We start from the raw sequence: 19,916 nt of genomic DNA, 5'->3' as shown, positions 1-19,916 counted from the left end.
TATCTTTCTTCTATTCCGTTAAATTAAATGCCACTATTCCACATACTTTCTATCTTTAAATGGTTTAGAGATATAAAAGTCTCTGGTTTAAGAAAATATTTGAATTTGTGTGCTAAGCTGATAATGACTCTCAAAAATATGTTGATGTCCTCATTCCCAGAGTCTGTGAATGTTATCTTATTTGGAAAAATGGTCTTTGGATATAATTAAGGATTTTGAGATGAGGAGATTTTCCTGGGTTATCCAGGTAGGCCTTAAGTGCCATCACAAGCATTCTTATAAAGAGAGGCAAAGGGAGGAGATTTGACACACACAGAGGAGAGGGTGATATAAAGATGGAAGCAGAGATCAGAGTGATGTGGCTTCAAGCCAGGGCATGCCAGAAAATACAGGAGCCCCCAGAAACTAGAAGAAGCAAGGAACAGATTCTTCTGCTGAACCGTTCTCCGGAGAAAGCTTGGCCCTGCCAAAAGGCTTTATTTCAGCCCAGTGAAACTGATGTTGAAATTCTGGTCCCCAGAACTGTAAATAAATTAATTTCTGTTGTTTTAAGCCACTAAGTTTGTAGGAATTTGTTACAAAGGTCACAGGAAACATGTTGTTTTTATTAGAGTTTCTTTTTCTCCTTTATGCTTTGTGATAATTTTTAAAAGGAGAAAGGGAAATTTTATTTTTATTTTACCTTCTTGAAACTGGAATCACTTAAATCTTTGGTTTAGGATAGTTTTATTTCTCCTAATTTTACATCTCACAATTAGGATGCTCACTTTCAGAAGTATTGGAGCTTTCCCAGATATGAGATTTTAACAATGTCCTCATTTATTTTTCTCCCCTTCTTATTATATAGTATCTCCTATCAAACAGATATTACTTACTTCCCTCCCTTTCCTTTCCCTTTTCTTTCTTTCCTTTCCTTTTCCAATAATCTGTTGATTATTTACTTAGTGTTAGGCATTGTGGCAAGCTTTGAGAATATAGAACTGATAAAGCTGTTTTACTGCCCTCCATGAGTTCACTGTCTATTGATATAGAAAAGGAACAAAAATAACATTTGTTTAATACAAAACATAAAACCAAAAACAGAAATAAAAAACAACAACTAAAATACAATACTGTGAGTGCTAAATTAAATGTATGAGCAAAATGCTGTGGTCTCCCAGACATACAGTGATAGTTCTGCTTAACAGAGACTGAAAGGATTTATGAAATAGTACCTGAACAGGGTCTTAGGGGATGGATTGGACTTTTATGAAGAACTAAATAGGGAAAAGTCATTTTATGGAAAGAGACTGCCTCTACGGAAGGCATACACATGTTAAAGAGCATGGATTGCTTTGGCATGGCAAGATATTCAGTAGACTTGGAACATAGATTAAAAGTGGGGGAGTGGGACACCTGGATGTTTCAGTCATTAAGCGTCTGCCTTCGGCTCAGGTCATGATCCCGGGGTCCTGGAATTGAGCCCCACATCAGGCTCCCTGCTTGGCTTGAAGCCTGCTTCTCCCTCTCCCACTCCCCCCTGCTTGTGTTCCCTCTCTCACTGCGTCTCTCTCTGTCAAATAAATAAATAAAATCTTAAGAAAAAAATATAAAAGTGGGGGAGTATAGGGTCATGAAACCATAAAGGTTGAAGTCAAATTATGATGAACATTTTTTTTTTGCTTGTGTTAAGGAATTTATATATTTTTAACTGAAGTATTCATATAATTTCACTCATCTGTGGAATTTAAGAAACAAAACAAATGAAGAAACAAAATAAAAAAAGAGACAAAAATAGATTCTTAAACAAACTGATGGTTGCAAGAGGGGTGGAGGCTGAGGGGATGGGAGAATAGATAAATGGGACTAAGAGATATAAACCTCTAGTTGCAAAATAAATAAGTCATGGAGGTGAAAAGTACAACATAGGGTATGTAGTCAATAAGATTATAATAACATTGTTTTGTGGCAGATGGGAACTACATTTATTATGGTGAGCATTGAGTAATGTACAGAATTGTTGAATCATTATATTGTACATTTGAAACTAATATAACACTGTATTTTAAAAGATACACACACACAATGAAATATTATTCAGCTATAAAAGGGAATGAGATCTTGACATTTGCAACAACATGGATGGACCTAGAAGGTATAATGCTAAGTGAAATAAGGAGTTTAGATTTTTATTATTTTGGAAATGGGGGAAAATGGGCTTTAAGCAGGAAATTGGCATGGTCCATTAGGAGTAAAACTGGCAGCATTTGATTACTACACTGAGGAGAAGCTGGGAGATCAGCTACAAGTCTCTTGTAAGAGACCAGGTGAGCAGTAGATGACAACGACCTAAGTCAAAGCAGAGGTAATGGGACAAAGATAAGAGAATGGAATGAAGAGATGATTATGAAACAAAAGTGGCAGAGTGATGGAATTTTTACCATTAAGTAGAAATGGTGAGTACAAAGATAGCAATCACAGAGTGCAATTGGATGCTGGGGGAGAGGAATCAAATTGGGTCTGGGCGGGGCGGAGGACATGACACCAAAACTGATTATTCAAAGAGAGAAGGAACAAGTTATGTGAAGAAGAGGATCAGGGAAACAGATTGTGGCAGCAAGCTCTCCAAATACCAGAGACAATCTGAAAAAATGGCATAGATGTGAGAAACAGATTGGCTGCTGGATCAGCTCTAAGTGGCGCACAAGTGCTGGTGTAGAAAGTCTGGTGGGATGTGACAGATAAAGAAACCAGGGAGTGGAAACCTCTAGTGAATTTTCCTCACCCTTTCTTTCTCTAAGTGCTCATCTTTTACATTTCTACCAATCTTTATGCCTGGAAGAGTTTTTGTCCAATGCCTGTGCTTTCTTCCTTCTAAAATACCCTCAGAGCTTCTATCTGTCAGGACAACCATCCCAATTTCATATTCTTGGGAGAAATTTGTATAGATTTGTACTTATTACAAAATTCTATCCAATTGCTTTATCCATTTGTAGTCCATCATTTATTACTTCAGCACACACTTAGCCAGTAAAAAGGAACAGCCAAGACACTATGGCTTCCATTGGAATTCAAGTGCACCAATATATTCTCTCTCTTTTTTTTTTTAAGAGTGACTGAGGTTCTTTTTTTTTAAATTTAATTTAATTTTATTATGTTATGTTAATCACCATACATTACATCATTAGTTTTTGATGTAGTGTTCCATGATTCATTGTTTGCATATAACACCCAGAGCTCCATTCAGTATGTGCCCTCTTTAATACCCATCACCAGGCTAACCCATCCCCCCACCTCCCTCCCCTCTAGAACCCTCAGTTTGTTTCTCAGAGTCCATCGTCTCTCATGGTTCATCTCCCCCTCCGATTCCCCCCTTCATTTTTCCCTTTCTACTATCTTCTTCTTTTTTTTTTTAACATATAATGTATTATATTTGAATTTGTGTGCTAAGCTGATAATGACTCTCAAAAATATGTATTATTTGTTTCAGAGGTACAAGGTCTGTGGTTCAACAGTCCTACACAATTCACAGCACTCACAATAGCACATACCCTCCCCAATGTCTATCACCCAGCCACCCCATCCCTCCCACCCCCACCACTCCAGCAACCTTCAGTTTGTTTCCTGAGACTAAGAATTCCTCATATCAGTGAGATCATATGATACATTCTTTCTCTGATTGACGTATTTCATTCAGCATAATACCCTCCAGTTCCAACCAATATATTCTCTTATTTGACAAGTGTTAAGAAAAAAAAACAACACCTCATAGCAGATCTTCCTAGTTCTCTGCACTTACAAGTATCTTGCAACATTTGACTATTTCTTCTTGAGCTTTGTTCTAGGGAACAAGAAAAGAATAAACTTTGTAATGTGTAATCAGTACAATATATCCCAAAGTGCTTTAGCTCAGATATTTACATAACGTTTTGAGCACATGCCATAGTTAGAATCAATTTTCTTTCCTTAAAATCTTCAGAGTTAATTAATTTAACCAAGAATTGGGGGACAAAAATGACAAACATGGTAACAATTCCCCAATCTAATTAAATAGCAGTTTGGATCTAAAAAACAAGTTTTTATTGAAAATTTTTGAACTGGAATCACAGAACTTTTTCTGCCTTTGTGTTCAATAACCCACATATGCTCTTCTAATTGGAAGTTTAGTTTTGATCATTGGGATACAGGCTCAAAGAGCTCAGGAAAGTAAGATGTAGCCTATGGTTAACTCTTTCAGATTATCTAACTTGATAGTCTAAATTTTCATATCAGCACGATCAATCAGAGTTTTGCAGCTTAGCAAGGGTTTTAGAGCCAGTGGTAGAGAGTATTCACTTGAATTTGGTGCCCTTGATCTTGGTAGGCTTGCCTTTCTTGGCAATATCCTCTGACCCAGAATTCCCCCTGGATAGTCCCAAATATCCTAATCTAAAGCCTGACAATTACAACTAGCACACATGTGCCTAATGCCTCTAATCTCTTTTCCTTGATTGAGCTTGTTACCACTCTATCTTCCTAGGGCGTTTCTGGGGTTCAGGCAGATTTAGCAGTGACTCAGCTAGATGGAAACTATGGGCAGTGAGGGTGCATGGGGACTTCTCAGTATCCCGTGTGTGATCAAAGACAAGTCAGATAAAAGGACCCCAGTGTAGCCTTGGCCTCACAGAAGATCCTCCCCTGAGGAGCTCAACACTTGCCCTTCTATAAATTCCCATGGGATCAGGCCCCAGTTGTTACCTCTCATTATGCAGGACACAAAACCCATCCCAATTTGTCCCAATTTGTGACTTTTTGTGTGAAATTTGTAAAGTTCTTTATTTTCTTCAGTCTGAACCAAACTCATACTCTGACCACTCTAGCGCTCTCAACCGCATCTACTATCATCTCCAGTCCAGTTAGATGATTTTCTACATTCTCTTCTAAAGCCTCTGCTTTTATGGATATGGAAACATACGTCAGAGCCAGTTACACACATGCATTTCCTATCACCTCTTCAGAAGCCGTGTTCTTAGTTTCTGTGCCTTTTATTCCTGTGACCTATTCATTCCATAACTGGAAGACTGCATCTCTCTCTCCCCTTCACCCACTTTGCCCACCCCCCAAACACCCCTCTCCTCTAGCAACTATCAGTTTGTTCTCTGTGTTTATAGGTCTGATTCTGCTTTTTGTTTAAATGGCTACATAAAATACCAAATCATGAAAATAGATATATTCTTATTTTCAATCTTTTAAGCAATTATAAACAGCTTCGTACAAAAATGTTGCTCTGTCTCACTGAAGACTTTCTTACTAAAGAGTCTTAACTTTCCTACAAAACAATCTTTGACACAGTATATCCTTGATATAATATTATTGGGAATCATGCCCCACGTCTGAGCCTTTTCATGGGTAGGTGCCTCTCTGGAAGTGTTTTCTCCCATATGTCATCATGTTGGGCCCTTACATCGTATTTTAGGTTGTTGCTCAAATGTTATTACACCAGAGAGACATTTCCCTGAGCACCCCCTCCATAATCATTCATTATTTCCTTATCCTGCATTATTTTTCATCTTAGTATTCAATAGTACCTAATGTGTTATGTTTATTTTATTGTCTCTCTCCACATCCTAGAATTTACATTAAATGAGACCAGAAATCCAATCTATTTTGTCAAACAAAACAGTGCCTCATATAGTTTTTGGCACATAGTAAGTGATTAATAAATATTTGTTCAATAAATAGATAACCAAAAAGGAAAAGAAATGTAAGAATTTTGGTACCTATAAACTAGTTCCTTTCCAGAAAGCTTGCTCCAAGTTAAACATTCATAAGCATAGAATAACCCACTTTAGTAATAATTTAAAAATTGTCAAATAATAGGAAAAACTTGTACTAAATCTCAGTGTTGGTTTAGTTTTCATTTTTATTTCTTCTTTGAATTATCTGTGTCTCTTCTTTATATTTTTCATTAAATTGTTTCTTTAAAACCATGTACAAGAGTTTATATGCATTGTGTTGAAATTTTTCACATTTTTATAGACACTTTCCCTTTTTCAAAGTATTCTTTCAAATTTTCCTTATGTTTTATGACGTCTTAGACAAAATATGTGTAGAGTAGAATATTCTAAGATTTCTTCCCCTGAGCTCACCTACACTGTTGCTCTAGACTTCAAACTTGTCTCCCTATTTTTTTAAGTTTGTCATTCATATCACTCATGATTTTTTAGTGTCATTTCTTATCCTTGCTTCAGTTTTTTTCTTTAGCCACATGACTCTCTTTTCTTTTTAAAAGTATATATTTCCATTTTATTTTAGGCCATTTCTTCCTTCTTGTCTTATAAGAATCATGTCTTCATGGATTCCATTTAAAATGCCTGTTCTCAGGGCAGCTGGGTAGCTCAGTCAGCTGAACGTCTGACTCTTGGTCTCAGGTCTTGATCTCAGAGTTGTGATATCAGCCCTATGTTGGCCCCCACGCTGGGTGTGGAACCTACTTAAAAAATAAAATAAAAAATAAAATAAAATAAAATAATGTCTCTTCTTACTTATTTTAACAAATGATACATTCAGTTACTGCTCTCCTTTTGATAATCTTCTTTTCCCATTTTTTCTGTTGTATTTTTATATAGGCCCTCACTTTATATTTGTTTTCTATTTGCTCAACAATAAATCAACTTAGATCTAGATCCAATGTCATGTTTACAACCAGATGACACCTGTTGTTTTCTTACTATCCACTTCTTGCTGGTTAAAACCTATTTATGCTGGTTAAATACCCTTCCTATCACCCCAGCTGGGGGACAGGTTGGTGTGTAGACCTCCCAGCTAGAGACTAGGAAGCAGATGTGGAGTCTAACTTTGCTTTCTAAAGAGAAGTGGTCTCCTGTGTCCCCAAACTTGTTGTTTCACAAGCAGGAAAAGCTATATTTTCTAATACATGTTTTTTTCCCCACCATCTTCCTACCCCAGCTACCACCTACATTGCTTTAGCTAAATCTGGAGAGATGTAATATGTCACATGCTAGTTCTCTCTCTTCCTTCCTGTTTTCAGATACTAATGACAAAATAGGAAGAGACAATACTATGAGGATACTACTCCATGTATCTCAAGAAGCAGCACCTTCTGCTGATACCCAGCGATATCATAGCAATCCAAGATTTTAGTGGAACAGGTCCATGAATCTGTATTAGTTAATAAAGAAATGTTGAAAATACTTCCTTGACTTTCAAATGAATAGGATTAGTCTGTCTATGGGTATAGACCACCTGTTGTTTTTTCTTAGTCCAGTAACATTAACTTTAGAGGGATGGTAAAGGAATTGCTTTGATTAATCTTAGTTTTTAGAATTATTGTAAGATGTGTTTTTCTCTGTAGGTATTTTAACAGAAAGTATGTTAAAAACAATTTATGATGGCAGACTGCTAATCAGATGTCTTGAAAACTAGAAGTTTGATAGCAGTGTTTTTCAAGACTCATTTTCGTTTGTCTATTCTTCCATCCCAATGACTATCTTCCAAAGCATTGCATATGATTAGGGAGAAATACATAGATGTAGAATAGAATTACTGTGGGAAATGTCAGCACCACATAATAAGTGGCTTTTTGTTGTTATGTAATCCTTAGAAATTATGTCTTTATAACTTAATATAGGAATATTATGGCCTATCTCTTTGAATGGCTTTTTAATTAATTGAAACATAAAAAACAGATGACAGAGTTTTGCTGGTAAAGTTACCTAAGCTATTGAAATACTTTATTTTTTTTTAATTGTTCTTGGTCATATTCTTTTTTTTTTTTTACTTTTAAAGATTTTATTTATTTATTTGCCAGAGAGAGAGAGAGCACAAGCAAACGCACAAACAGGGGGGACAGCAGGCAGAGGGAGATCAGGCTCCTGCTGATCAAGGAGCCTGATGTGGGATTTGATCCCAGGACCCTGGGATCATGACCTGAGCCAAAGGCAGACACTTAACCAACTGAGCCACCCAGGTGTCCCACTATTGAAATACTTTAGATGAATTTAGCAAAAATTATCTGCTGTGTTTGATTAAATCACCATGACATCTAGAGTAACAGACTTTTTCCACATAAAGTGAAGATGGAATGTGAGTCAGGTCAGGTTGACAAACTTATTTTCAATAGCATCCTGGTAGTAATCTTTTCAATGTAAGATACCACGCTTTGGCAAAGGGGATTATTATCATAGGGTGTATGTAATTCAGAAATGTCTGTGGTTGTTTTACTCAACTGACCATTAAAAAAAGTACATTATCTATTGTGACATCAGCAAATTTCTTTCAAATGCTGGTGTATGTTTTGTGTTTTAAGTAGGTTATTGGTGACTTTTCTGCGCTTATCTGCAAGTCCTCTGTTTTGTGCATGTAGAAGCTCTGCCACAAGAGGCCAGATCCTTGAGGAGTATGATTGTCGACTTCTGATGCGTAAGGCTGGTGTTTTTGTTACTGACCCTTAGGAGTTAGTTGTTGTCTTGAATCAAGGCAACAAAAAACCAAAGCTTGTTCTTTATAACAGATGAAAATAGAACATAGAATTACAGAATGGCATTGAGTCAACGAAATTTCTAAAGACAAGGTATCTTTCAAGTAGTAATTAGAATTCTTCATATTCTATATATATCTGTTGGCTATAGAGCCCCAAATGCTTTTGAATAATGCTTGTTTTCAAAATATAAAACAGCAACCATCGAATCACTAAAAGGTGTCAAGTCATTATTGTAATTATTATTAAACTTTTTTTTTAGTTACTACATGGAAAGAGTTTATGGGGAAGATTCGATTTTCTTTATAGGGGTACAATTGCCATAAACATATTAGTTTCTGGTGTATAACATATTGATTCAATCTTTGCATTAACTTACTTTATTTTTTATACTTATTTAGAAGCACTGTCAGCCTCCGTTTCCAAATCTGTCATTGACTCCTATTGTACATAAGAGAAAGTGGAAACCCCGAGTTTCCTCACTAGCCGCCCCCCATAACTGATTTTAACACTCTAATTACTACATTCTCTGTTACTACAGTTTTCTAAAATGATCCTATCCCCCGTATAGTATTCTCTGATCCTGTTTCTTTCACCTGCCTTATTCATTCTTGGATTTTTTGGTTTGTTTATTAAAGTCAAACAATGTCCAGTTTGAAAGCAATTCAGTTGACCAAGTAAAGGTTAATGAGATGGAGATACTAAGTTTAGCATCCATTTGGAATTTTGTCATTCCTATATAGTGCGGCACCAGATGAGGCTTTGTGGCATCACCGAGTAAATAGGGTGAGAAGATGTGGGTGTGCCAAATCCATTTTTGAGTGATGGCTATTTTGTGCATGGGGGGCAGTTGTCTAATAGAATCACTACAAAGCTTGTTCTCCTTAATGGAATTGTAGTATTCAATATCATGAATTTGATTTGAGATAAAATTCCCTGATACTTCACTGTCGTTAACGTATTGATAATGATGGTGGCTTTTGTTTTTGAAGGGTTTTTGAGAAATAGGCAAACTTAATGTATGAAGTTTAAACAAACCTCATAAAAGATTGCTTTTCTCTTATTGTTTGTTTATTTTCTGTTGTTTTGAGCTCTCATTTGTTGATATTTATTAAAGAGAGGAAGCATTTGTCTTAACTAGAGAACGAACGAAATTCTAATTAAGGTAGTTATAAGAAGAGAGAAATCATGACATTCAAATAATATGTAATCTTGGAAGAGTTTAAAATAGAGATTCCTGTCTCCCAAAGTGGTATGATTTTGATTTCCTTGAGCATAGAGAACTTGGTTTATAGTAGTTGAACTCTGTAGTTTGGTATAAGTCAGTATCTTTAAAAAAAACTAAAACCAAACCTAGGAACTCAGTGATTAAGTGATGCCCTAACTGTATGATAGATTAGCTGTTTTGTCATTTCTATATTCCCAGCTTGGAATTTAATATAAAAGAAATACTTCACTACTTTGTTCTAAATCCCATCTGATCCAACCTGGAATAAACATATTGTTTTGGGTTTCTTAATAGAAAAAAATAACATCTTTGACTGAATTAAATCGTCGTTTCTGCAAAAAGAAACTTGGAATTCACCTTTGGTCTACTTCCTATCTTTGGCATATCTTCTATTAAAAAGATTTCTAGATTTTAGTGGCTGCTTAGTTTGGGTTATCTAAGCTGTAGTAAGTAGCCTTGGGACCCCCGAAGGCACACCCCACACACTTACGCTGTGTGACCTAAGGTCACAAGTAATGGCTGCAAGCTAATTGATTGAGAAAGGCTTGTCTGGCAGGGCCTCTCTGCGTCCCTCCCTTACATTCCTTAGTTCTGGGAGAGAGGCGCTAGCAGCTCAGCTAGCAAGGAAGGAAAAAGGAGAGGAAGTTTCTCTGCGTTCCGATTCCTCTCTGAATTCCCTTGTAGTGTGAGCTTACTTCTCTCCACCCACTTCTTCCCAAGAACTCCTTAATTTGAAGGTGAACAACCTAAAGCCTGATCCCAGAGAGTTACCCGAAAGGTGATTTGAGTGTTTATTGAACTGAAAGAACAAATTACCTACTTGAGGCGGTGGGCAGCGTATGGAGATTATATTAGAACTTCAGCAAAGTGCACAGCGGCATAATACAGAAGCCGGGACTCAGACTGACAGGCAAATAAGCCAGCTCGTGGAAGGGGCCTCTGGGTGGCAGCTCTGGGCTATTGGGTGTTGGACAACTATAGGCAAAACAGAAATGGAACAGGGGCAGAAAATAGCACACTTTTACGCTACGCAACTGTTGCTTTCGCATGGTGAGTGCAGATTTAAGATATTATTTAAAATATACTTTCTGTGTTGTGAGACGAGTAAAGAGATCTCTTGTGCTTTGAGGGAAATCATAGCAGGATCCTTTCTTTTAAGCGCTGAGGTGATGCGGTTTTGTTTCTGCTTGATTTCACATTAAACTTGGCAATGCTAACAGAGAAATACAATATTTGTATTGTCTCGCGTGTCCTTTCTCTTAAAACTGTCCTTTTGTTTCAATCATGCTTCTCTTCAACCTGAATAAATATTGTTTTAGGCAAATCATCTGTGGAATAGCTAATGAAGGAACAACGGTGTGACAGAATATATGTAAACAGTTCATTTAGTCCAACTTTGTGTCCCTTTTCCACGGCTTCCCGTTCTGCCGCCTTATCTCAGGAATATATAGCACAGACTGTATGAAAAGAGCTTTGTGTGAGAATTCCTCCCAGTTAAAGGGTCAGGCCCTGGGCGTTATCTGACTGCCAGCAAGACTCACTGGGCTGTCCTCTCATTTTTAACCTAAAATAGGGAAAAAAGTACATCTTTACATATTAAAAAGTGTTTTGACTCCAGCAGTTGCCTTCTTATGGTTTATGCCTGTTATTCCTGGCCAAGGACTGTTTAAACTTCTTTTGAGAAGCAGCATGCAAACTTCTTTTGTTTCTTCTCGTCTTGTTTGCTCACATTTCACTGTAGAAACTTTGCACACAGTTTTTTTTTTTTTTTTGAATTTTAATTATCTTGAAACAATACTGAGTCGTTTTTATTTCAGTGCAAATATATTGGAAGTGAGTTGGCTTGCTTTTCCTGGAAAAAAAATACCTCAGAGAGTAAATGGTGCTTAATTCCTAGTTTAGCCATACTTATAATCCTATTTTAAAGGTGCTTCTTGTTCTTAAAAAAAAAAAAAAAAATCAGAGCCTTTAGGGAGTATTCCTAGAAACGTTAAGGAAGAGATTCTTCTGCAAAAAAAGTGCAAATTCAGTAGTACAACTTTAATAAGTGCCAAAATCTCATCGCTGTTGTTGACTTTGTTTAAAAAGCAGCTTTATTAACAAGGTGACTGCAGTAGATGTTACCAAATGAATGAAGTGAAAAATGTGTCTTCCACACTGCTGATTTGATAAAATACAGAGGTCTGTGTTGTTACCGTGTTTCACATTCATTTAAACTTTTGAAAGAACAGCTCTATAATACAAATTTTGAATAATCATTTTAAAAATAAAATTAAGTAAGCTCTTTATATTTTGAGATTTATAGCTTCTGTTTGCTAAGGTAAATTAATAAATGGGAAAAATATATTAGAGTAATTGTGAAGCTATAAAACTTTACAATAAAGGAAAGAAAACTTTTAAGGAAGATGAATGTGTGTTCCCTTATAGGGCAATTTTGAAGCATTACTTAGGCCTTCTTTTCCAAAGATTTATGGAAAACTATCAACTGTGGCAGAACCAAATCATAGTTTTGACTTTAATACAAAAACTATGTATAAAGGATACATAGTTTATGTATATAAGGATAATTGTTTTTTTAGCTATGCCTATGATTTGATATAAGCTTCTTTCAACAATTGCAAAATGTGACTGACAAATCCTTTTCTAAGAGAACAAGTTCATTATGTTTGTCACCTGTTACACCCATTCTTTCTTTTGCTCGTATACACCGTTCCTAGCTGTTCACTAGTGCCTGCAAGAAAGTAAAGACCTTTTTTGAGAGAAAATGTTGAAGTTTTTGTTAGCATGAACATTTTGAGGTTTTAAAAAACTATGTTCTCATCAAAATCACACAAAGTGTTTTTAATAAGGTCTTTTGTCGCGATCTTGATATGAATAGTCAAGAAAGGAGATGTAAATTATTTGGGTTTTTCCTTTAATATGTCTCAGTTAGTAAAATTAAGTGTGACTGAGGATTTCTGGAAGGCTCTGCGAAGAGATTAACCTTTTGAAAATTTCTCCGTTTGGTATCAATTTTTGTTAAAAAATTTAAAAAAACACAGAAAGTGTTTATCTCCTTACCTATTTCCTCCAAACCAATTCAGAGACCAAAAATTAAAGGGAACTTCATTATTTTCCTCAGTTATAAAGTCTAACCACAACTCAGGAAGTTACTATGCTATGGGAAGAGGCTGCAAAAGAATGGGTTTCCTTTAAATGGAAGTACACAATTGTGATAAAAACAAGTTAGAAAGATCTACTATGTAGTTTTCCTAACATTTAATCTTAAACTACTATCTCCCATCTTTTCTGTTCACATTTACTTACTGACTGGTTACTGAAGTAAAGGAATCTTTTAAAAACTGAAATCAACCTTAACCTTAAGACCATGATTTTAAAAAGGTATATGTTTTCTTATATAAGGCTAACTTTCCACAGAAGTTTGAATTATGTATTAGATTAATAGGAAAATAATGGAAATATGTTCACAAATTAATATATGGTTCTCTCTCATTTATATATAAAACATACTGGCAATTCGTCGTACTTCCCCCTGTACTACTATATTACACCAGATTGGAGTGTGTGTGTGTTGTGTGTGTGTGTGTTTGCCTTTGCACTTACGAGTTCACAGAGGGGGATTGAGTAGCCTGGACATATGTTATGGTTATGACAAGTTTTGACTTAGTTCCTTAATTCTCAGGGTCACTAAATTTCAGGGGTTTTCTGTACCCTTAAAGCAGGAGACATCTGTTTCAGTGAAGATGAATATAATCTTGCTCTCTTCTCATTTCAATTACACTCACCAGTTTGTTTTGAAAGATGATTTATTCTTTCAAAATATAGAGCAGGATCTATAGGATTGGATTCTATCATCTCTGACAAATGATGAGTCCTCCAAAGACTTTCCTAGGGAGTAGCAGTATGGTTTTTATTACTCTTCTTACAGGGAAGAGAGCATAGTGGTTGCTCATCTTTCTAGATACTTTCATCTTAGGGCTCACATCTTTCTTAATTGTGGAATCTCCAGAATTTTCTTTTCAGGTGTTGCTTCTTGTACCATTCGTTCTAATCTCTATTTCTGGGACATCCTGGTAGATATATGTAGGAGCTTCATAATATGTCATACATGTTCTTAAATTCTCCTTCACATTATTTATATACCTTCTTCTTTTGCATTTTTGGTGAGTTACTCAGAGATAGCTTCCAATTTACTAATTTTTGCTTTGACTATGTCCATTAGAATTTTTTTTGACTATATAGTTTTTTTTTTCCTGGGAATTTTAATTGGTTCATTCCTCATAGGCACTTTTATTATTCTGTCTCTACTTATTTTCTTGTAAATTGTATTGGTGCTATTTCTTACTTTGTCTCTTCAGGGATACTGACATGCTTATTTTTAAATTCTGGAAATTGAGCTTTTATTTTCGTGTCATCTAGAATTACTTTACTGCCTGCTTCCCCCCCTCCCCGGTGTGTGTGTGTGTGTGTGTGTGTGTGTGATTTCACTTGTCTTGGAATTTTGGTTTTCAGGCTCAACTTGAGGGAGAGGATTTTTAATAATTCTCTCTCTCTCTCTCTCTGCTAGCCTCATCCAGTCATATGATCATAGAGTTGGCCCTACACCCTCCCTACTCCCAACTCAGAATCTCTGATAATGGGAATATTATAGTCCTAAGTCATGGAGTCAAACAGCAATTTGTCCCAGGTGCTGATGGCCAGATTTCGGCCGCTGCCCCTGGCCTCCCTATGTAAGCAGCTCTGTGTCAACTACGGCTCCAGGGATGTAACCATTATTCAGCTCCCTGTCCTTATACTCAGGTTTCAATCAGTAAACCTGGCACTGATTTTCACTGCCTGGGGGGCAAGTGTGGCACCCCAGTTACCTCCGAGACAGAGGGAAATGTTTGCCTTTCATTCCCCAAACCAGCTGGTACACTGCAGCTTTCTGTTTCTGTTTCCATTCTATCTCTGGTATTACCTTGTTTTTGATATATTTGATATAACTTTTGCATTATCTCAGCTAATATTTTATCTATTCTTGTTATATGTTGGGAGCAAAGGCAGGGAACTCAAGCCACATTCTTGCAATGCCGCCTTAACAGGTTTCCCACGTCAGGGCTTTGCAACCAGAAAATGTGGGTTCAGATTCTAACTCGATTATTAACTGCATTACCTTAGGCCAAGTCTTTAATGCCTTAAAAGTCTCCATTTTTTTCCCCATCAAAAATACTGATAGCAATGCTTATCCTGTAAGGCTGTTCTAAGCATTGAATGAGATAACGTATAGACAGCAGTTAGTTCTGTGCTTAACCAGATCAAATGTGCAAATTGGGGTGGGGGGGGGAGAAAAGTAACCAAAACCCAAACAAAACCAGATGCTACCAATTACATAGTGAATAAATGGCAGTAGACGTGTAAAATAGACTTTGACGGGCCAGGCTTTTGAGGGACCAGGATTCAAACCTCTAGTATCGGCAGAGCGTATATTTGGCTGGGTAGGAAATGAGTTTCTGAAAACCAAAAGGTTTTAAAAGATGAAGAAAGATGAGGCTGGAGATGAAGCAGCAGCAGCTTGGAATTAGTCTTAGAGTTTGAAAACAGAGAAAGAGACGTGTTTCTAAGAAGCTATTGCCAATATGTCCTTGAGTAGAACATTTATGAAATAAGCACTTTATTTTCCTTTCTTACCACTGGCTTCCCTCCACCATGTTAGCTTCTCTTTCATTTCTATTTGTAGGAACATCTTCTGTTCATTCCTTAAATATTCATGAGCTTCAGTGCTCCTTCCTGGGCTGCCTTTTTCTTCTCTCATTATCCTCTCTCCTTTGTTCATCTCATTCATCACCATGACTTCACATGCCATTATTAACCAACCCCTAGCCTGTTTCTCTCTCCCAAACTTTAAACCAGGAGATCCAATTAGCCACAGGCGCTTCATAGGCAACATGTCCAAATCCGAACCATTATCTCCCGGCCAGAAACCTTTTTGATCTCAGTCTGCCATCTACCTGATTGCCCAAAACAGAATCAGGACATGAAATCTCACCTTTCTTATACTTCTCTCTCCCCACACATTTAAGCTTTATGAAATATTGATTTTATTTCTAGGTATTTCTATTTTTAATCATTTCTCCAATTTCATCTACATATTTCTTACCATATGACTCACACTGAAAGCCACTTTGGAGTTTATCCATCAAGGACAAGGAAGTTGGGTATGTATGTATACAAAACTCTTGTCTGGCACTGGGTGAGGTTTACTCCTACAGCTATTAGCTTTAGAATTCCAGCTTACCTCATAACCCAAGCATATTCTTGGCTCAAAAACACCTTCAGGCATGGAGTGGCAGGTGCTTGCAGTGAAACACCCTCAGTTTGGGTGTGTGTGCACAATGTCGTGAGGACAACGTGAGTGCCAAGGGTATATGAATAGAACACCAAGATCATGTGCACTGTACATTTAAGAGGCATTTAAGTTCTTCCCAAGTGTTTGCTATTTCAAACAATGTTGCAAAGAACATTGTGGTATATATCCACTTGTGAATATGTTTTGAACATCTCTTAGGGTATATATCCAAAAGTGGAATTGCTGTGGTTATGAGATATGTGTGGTCTCAATTTTACCACCAAAAATAGGTTTCAGGTTGTCTATAAACTGCCAGTGTTTATATCCAATATGTATGTATGAGTGTGTGTGTGTGTGTGTGTGTGTGTGTGTGTGTGTGTATTCCTCAACTTGTCATTGATGAAAAAAATTAAGAATCAGTAGATTAAATTAAGAACAGTAGTTGATTATTCAGTCATAAAAAGAAGGGAATCCTGACATTTGTAACAGTGGATTAAACTTGAAGACATTATACTAAATGAAATAAGACAGAGAAAGCAAATACTATATAATCTCACCTATGTATGGAATCTAAAACAATTGAACTTGTAGAAATAAAGAACAGATTGGTGATTGCCAGAGGTGTGGGATGGGAAGAGGAAATGGATGCAGGTGGTCAAAAGGTATAAACTTCCAGCTATAAGATAAGTAAGTTCTGGGGATGTAATATACAGCATGTTGACTATAGTTAACAATGTTCTATTTTATATTTGAAAGTTGCTAAGAGAGTAAATCTTCAAAGTTTTATTATAAGAAAAAATAGTGTGTAGGGTGATGGATGTTAACTAAGCTTATTGTGGTAATCATTTCATAACATATACATATATCAAATTATTATGTTGTACACCTTAAACTTATACAGTGTTATATATCAATTACATCTCAATAAAGCTCAGAAAAAAAGAACAATAGTTGGCCAGAAAAGAACACTTGATAAAATCAATATTTACGGAGTGGATGGAGGAAGAGAGGAGTTCAAAGGAAGATACAGAAAGAATGCTCAGAGAAATGGCAGAGAGAATTATGGAAGCCAAGAGTGTTAAAGGCTTAGTTGCTATAAGAAAAATAATTTCAAACTAAAGTCCCTTGAGTAAAACATAAATTTATCTCTCTCATGTTAGGAGCCAGTTTATGCTAGTGGAGTCATTCTGCTCTTCAAGATCATTCAAGATCCCAGGTTTCTACTGCCTTTTACTGTGGTTGGCTTGCAGGTGTGGCTGAGCTCACAACAGGAAGAGGAAAAGAGCCACAGTTCAGGGATTGGGGTCTGTCTTTAAGTTGAAGATGGCCTAGAAATTAATATGATATTTCTGCTCTATTCTACTCATCTAAATTTAGTCATATGGCTGCAATGGGATATGAGAGAAGCTAGAAAATGTAGTTTCTTCTTGGGAGGCCACATGATTAGGAAGAGGGGAGAATGAATTTTGGGAGAGCATCCAGTAGTTGCCTCACCAACTTTCTAACTTAAAAAAAAGTAGTGATTATATAGGTTTAGATAGTAATTTAACATTTAATGAGAGATTGCTATATTTGGTCATTATTCTATGTGATAAGTATAGAGATGTTAAAAAAATAATACCAAGTAGCTTATAATTTAGAAAGGAGAGATAGGTACTAACGAATTAACAAATAAATATATGATATAATATGAGGAAGTAAAAAGTACTAAAGAAGAAAAATAAAGTAAAAGGATAGGAGTGCTATTTTAGGTATACTAGTTAAGAAAGATCTATTATTTTAAAAACTGAAAAGGGTCCTTTGAAAGACAAAATACTGGGATCTCCCTCTTTGGAGGAGAATTTGCATTTGAGTTGCAAGCCTAGTATATTAGTTGAATAGGATAAGGAGAGCTGCAATTGGAAAGAGATTCAGAACTAAAGGAGAGTTGTCCTTTTAATGAGTTTGGGGAGAAAATTGACCATGGTGATTATATCCTAAAGAGAGGATGCTTATAGAGATGAGGTTGTTGCAGGTCCTAGTGCTGAAAGGAAAGGAATGATAGTCATGGGGTAGATAGTTCATATGTGATGACCTCATTTTTCCCTAACTAAGAAGTCAGGAAAACTACTGAGAGTGGAGGCTGTGTGGGCTACATCAGGTTCTTGATGAGAATTATGAAGGTATGGAGTTGTTATGAAAATTTCCAGCAAATATGAGGAGCCCAAGTCTAGGAGAGAAGTGTGTCATGGAATTTTATCTGAGCTGGAGTTTTTCTGGGTAGTGGAATAGTCCACCTGGGCTAGGGAAGAGAAGATGGTAATGAGAATGGTTTAGGTAATGAAACATAATGTTTATTCCACAAAGCAAAAGAAATAGCCCTTCAGAAGAGAACTGACTAGAGAACTATATGCCCAGTTTTAGATTATGCCTGAGTTTGTGAAGTGACTAAGAAAGGTGTTTCAGATTATATTTTTCAAGACAAGTCTTTTCTTCTACAAATTAATAGTCAAAAATTCCAAATTCCTAATTTAGTTGACTTTCTTGTTTTTGTTGTGAAGGTTGTTGTGTAGGGTTTTAAATTCACTGTCACAATTATGAGACAAGTCATAAAAATATTAGGAAATTAAGATCTTAAGTGAATCCCTGTTGCATTGTCATTTGACTTTTCTTTAATGTCTGCCAGTCCCTAGTGGAATTACTATTTTACTTCATGTAATAATGAGGGAAATGGAAACCTCTGGGGGAAAAACATATGGTTTATAAACTACTTATTGATTGGTTAACTAAATGCTTAGCATCACGTACATCTTCTTTTATATTTCATTCTTCCATAGATGCTACCTCATAGAGCAGTCAGCCCTTCTTGGTATAGCATATATTTCTTGATAACTGGATTCTGGTTTTTTTTCCCTCTTTTTTTGTCCTTTATATCTGGATATTTGCATATTCCCATCTTCACCCCCACCTTTTATCAAGAATGATATCAAATATAGAGAAGCCATTACCAGAGCTATTGGGATTTTTTGCCTTTTGAAAGTAATATCTTGACATTGATGAAACTTTTAGTTTTTATCTCTTGATGAAACTGTTCATCATTTCTATTAATTTTCTTGTTCTCAGATTACTCCAAGATAGATCTAATTTAGACTTTTTGAGGGTTTGTTGCTGTTGTTTACTTGTTTCAAAGCAAGTCCATTCTTTCTAGTATTTATTTTTCTATGGAATATTTTTTATTTACTATTTTGTCTTTCCTCTAAAGGCACTAAAGTGTCTTTATGATTTTCTTCTGGCCTTTCAGTTGCATTAACTTCTTTTGTCTGGCTTTTCTGACCAAGATACAGTCAATTTCTGCATTCACATTTCACTAAAGTGAAATTCCCATTTGCCTTCGGGTCTCTGTACAATCTTGCCTTCATCATTCTACTTGTATTACCATTTCTTTTTCCTTTAAGTTTCTCCTACACTATACTCAGTTGCTGACATGGCCTTCCCCTCAGCTGAAATTTTACCTCTGTTTCTGTAAAATATCTCCCTCAACAAAGAAGTGGTAAACATTTAAATCTTGAAACTAAATATTGTATTCTTTGACATCAGTATCTATGCTAAATTTTGATATCTTATATCCACTTAGAATTGGCTTTCTTATTGTTCTCATCTTCTCAATCAATATTTTTGTCAGCTAGATGTAAATTAGTAAGATTAGATTTCATATGTTCCTGATGGGAGGATATCACAACACAGTGTAGCAAGATTTTTGCAATCAATATGCATTTGTACTATTTATGCACTAGAAACTACATCAGAGAAAATATCACAAGAACAGGGCCCAAATCATCTAGGTTTAGAACACTTTAATCAACATTTAGAATGCTTTTCTCCTGTGGGTAGAAAAATGATTAATACTTACTATTATTAACCCT

The 19,916-nt window shown here is 36.0% G+C and overlaps 1 long non-coding RNA gene across 4 annotated transcripts in view; it reads left to right on the top strand.

Annotated features, from left to right (window-relative positions):
* The window catches only part of LOC118546276 (uncharacterized), a 522,743-nt gene that overhangs the window by 97,515 nt on the left and 405,312 nt on the right, over positions 1–19,916 (top strand). For 2 of the 4 annotated variants that reach the window (XR_013442218.1, XR_013442216.1), the window contains exon 1: positions 10,286–10,736. The exons of the other annotated variants lie outside the window; for them this stretch is intronic. This is a non-coding gene — a long non-coding RNA (uncharacterized LOC118546276). Of the gene's footprint in view, positions 1–10,285; positions 10,737–19,916 lie in introns of those variants that run through there. 4 annotated transcript variants of the gene reach the window in all.

This window comes from Halichoerus grypus, chromosome 1 (assembly GCF_964656455.1).
Source record: "Halichoerus grypus chromosome 1, mHalGry1.hap1.1, whole genome shotgun sequence".
NCBI classification, from domain to species: Eukaryota; Metazoa; Chordata; class Mammalia; order Carnivora; family Phocidae; genus Halichoerus; species Halichoerus grypus.
Note: the sequence above shows the minus strand (reverse complement) of the source record. Positions and strands in the feature narration are given on the sequence as shown.